The sequence below is a fragment of the Triticum urartu genome, chromosome 1 (assembly GCF_003073215.2).
Source record: "Triticum urartu cultivar G1812 chromosome 1, Tu2.1, whole genome shotgun sequence".
In the NCBI taxonomy this organism is placed as follows: Eukaryota; Viridiplantae; Streptophyta; class Magnoliopsida; order Poales; family Poaceae; genus Triticum; species Triticum urartu.
In genome coordinates this window covers 549,111,306-549,112,805 of record NC_053022.1, presented here as the reverse complement: position 1 = coordinate 549,112,805, position 1,500 = coordinate 549,111,306, and positions in this window count along the sequence as shown.

Here is a 1,500-nt window from a genome sequence, read left to right as displayed (position 1 = left end):
GGGTCAAATTTGAACTGCAGCTACCTCGTAGTTTGCTCTTTATTTTTTCCAAAAATCATTTCTAGGTACATAAGTATCTATTTAATCAGAGAAACACGAAAAAAAATTCCAAGACTCAACCACTAGCTAGGAACGGTCATTCCTGCTGTTTTGACCGCATTTTGAAACGGGCATAAAAAATTCAAAAAAGATCAAAAAATTGGAAAACCTTCGCATTGTTTCATCATATGTGGCCAAGTTACCAGCAAAAATTATCAACTTGTAATATGGCAATTATTTTAAAAAAGTGTTCTCAGAAATGAGCTATCCTGCGTGAAGATTCATGGCTTTCAAGGCAAATGATCAATCTTATGGCCACATTCATGGCATAGTTTGTTCAAATGATCTCATATTTTGCACAAGGGTGCATCTTGGAATTCCAAACAATGTTGACAAAGGGAGTTTTCATTTTCTTTGCACGGAAAATTCATTTTCCATTTTCCGAGTGCCCGAAATGAGTTTTTTTGTGAAGGACCTACCATATATTTGTTGCAAAACTGGACCAAATCAATTTTATAAAATACTAGGACATATTTAATGCACAAGTGAAAAAATGGTTGGGTGCCAAAAGTTTTGATCCACCTCTTGTGAAAAAGACAAATTTCCGCCGGTTCAATAGGAAGGGGGTCAAATTTGAACTGCAGCTACCTCTTAGTTTGCTCTTTATTTTTTCCAAAAATCATTTCTAGGTACATAAGTATATATTTAATCAGAGAAACACGAAAAAAATTCCAAGACTCAACCACTAGCTAGGAACGGTCATTCCCGCTGTTTTGACCGCATTTTGAAACGGGCATAAAAAATTCAAAAAAATCAAGAAATTGGAAAACCTTCGCATTGTTTCATCATATGTGGCCAAGTTACCAGCAAAAATTATAAACTTGTAATATGGCAATTATTATAAAAAAGTGTTCTCAGAAATGAGCTATCATGCGTGAAGATTCATGGCTTTCAAGGCAAATGATCAATCTTATGGCCACATTCATGGTATAGTTTGTTCAAATGATCTCATATTGTGCACAAGGGTGCATCTCGGAATTCCAAACAATGTTGACAAAGGGAGTTTTCATTTTCTTTGCACGGAAAATTGATTTTCCATTTTCCGAGTGCCCGAAATGAGTTTTTTTTTTGTGAAGGACCTACCATATATTTGTTGGAAAACTGGACCAAATCAATGTTATAAAATACTAGGACATATTTAATGCACAAGTGACAAAATGGTTGGGTGCCAAAAGTTTTGATCCACCTTTCATGAAAAAGACAAATTCTCGCTGATTCAATAGGAAGCGGGTCAAATTTGAACTGCAGCTACCTCATAGTTTGCTCTTTATTTTTTCCAAAAATCATTTCTAGGTACATAAGTATCTATTTAATCAGAGAAACACGAAAAAAATTCCAAGACTCAACCACTAGCTAGGAACTGTCATTCCCGCCGTTTTGACCGCATTTTGAAACGGGCAT